Source organism: Tamandua tetradactyla, chromosome 16, assembly GCF_023851605.1.
Source record: "Tamandua tetradactyla isolate mTamTet1 chromosome 16, mTamTet1.pri, whole genome shotgun sequence".
NCBI lineage: Eukaryota > Metazoa > Chordata > Mammalia > Pilosa > Myrmecophagidae > Tamandua > Tamandua tetradactyla.
Window position 1 is genome coordinate 43080119 of NC_135342.1, and position 1986 is coordinate 43082104.

Below are 1986 nucleotides of genomic sequence, written 5' to 3' on the forward strand. Positions count from 1 at the left end.
CTAAGTGAGGATAATGTGAGACATAGACAGTTGACTTTGGACATTACACATGATGCTCAGTGGATAAAGGTGGCTGAAGGATACACTGAATGAGAAGTTGAGTGGCAAACTGTGGTATATGAATGTGATTGAATATTGTGCTGCTACATAAAGGAACGAAGTTGTGAGGTTCATTGTAAATGAACCTGTGGGACATTATGTGATGCAAAATAAGCCAGAAATAAAAGAGTAAATATATTATGGTCTCATTTAGAAAATACTTATAAGAAAATTGAGGCCTAAATTGTAAAGTTTAACAGCAATCACATATAGTCTGGAGCGGTAATTGTTATTTTTAGATTTTGAGAGCCTTGCTATATATGTATAACCTGTATTTTCCTGGAACCTTGGGTACCTATGTATCACCTACGGCTCAGAGTAGGAGTTCTGCAGGTCTGAAAGTCAGCATTGCCACATACAACAACTGTTAAAAAAAACTGAAAAAGATATCAATTAGAGATTAGAATAAAGCCAATCGGGTTGGGGCTAGTAAATTAGAATACAGGAGTAAGGAGGACATTGTCTGTATTTTAGAACTTCATGTACTGTATGAGACCAAAGGAAGAGAAATTTATTTTATCCAAAATCTAAATTTTCTGTAGCACACAATCTAACTCAACCAGTCTGGATAGTTCATTTAAACAACCCAAACACAGGGATCCCAGAATGGGAATGAGGGCTTGTAATTCTGTATAGCTTAATGTAATGCCCAGATACATCCCAGAGCATGTTGAGTAGATAATTTAAAAACATTGACAAAGTACTTTAAGGGATGGGAGAAAAAATATGGAACTTTAAACTTTACCACTGGGAACCCCCTGATACTGTCTCAAGTATTAGAGACTGCTAAGGCAATAGGCCCTTAATCTTGAGGCTTGCTCTTATGAAGTTTACTTACTAAGCAGAGAAGCTAAGTCTACCTATAGTTATGCCTGAGTTACTTCCATAGGACCTCTTCTGTTGCTCAGATGTAACCTCTCTCTCTCTAAGCCCAACTCTGAAAGTAAAATCATTACCCTCCACACTATGTGGGACATGACATCCAGTGGTGAAAGTCTCCCTGGCAGTGTGAGATATGACTCCCATTGATGAGCCTGGCCCTGGCACTGTGGGATCAACAATGCTTTACTGACCAAAAAGGGGGAAAAGAGTTGTAATAAATAAAGTATCAGTGTTCTAGAGAGTTCAAATAGAGTCAAGAGGCTACTCTAGAGGCTACACTTATGCAAGCTTCAGCTATATATTGCTATTTATCATGGTTTGCCAAACCCCAATCAAAACCATTCCTGCCAACCTGAAAGAACACCTGAGATTCTACAAAGGTTGCATGCACTAAGAGTACTTTCCAGAAACCTACAACCTCCAAGTGGGTTCCTAAGCCAAATAAGTACTGAAACTCAGAGGGTCCAGCCTCTCCAGAACATCACCTAGTTCTATCCCCCATCCCATATTATCGACAGCCCTTTCCAACATGAAAAGGTTAGAATGGGCATAGCACAAATACACCTAAAGATTGGGGAAAAAATCAAAGGAGAAGGTGGAGTTATAACAGAGAAGATAGGATTTAACAAATGAGTATGACTGTTGAATCATTATATTGATATTTCTTTTAGTCTCCAGTGTCTTGGAGCAGCCAGAAGGAAACATCTAAAAATATTGAACTGTAACCCATAACAAACTCCAAAATCTGTTCTATAACTAATTGTTGCGGTGTGCTTTGAAATTTGTTGCCTTTTTGTGTACATGTTATTTTTCACAATTTAAAAAAATTCACAGACTAAACATCTAATTACCTCAGTTCCTACTATCGGATATATTATGTCTGTCTTTCAACAAAGAATTACAAGGCATGATAGAAGACAGGAAAAAAAAAACAGTGTGAATAAACAAAGCAAGCATTAGAATCAGACTCAGCTGTGATACCAATTCTGGAATTATCAGATGGGA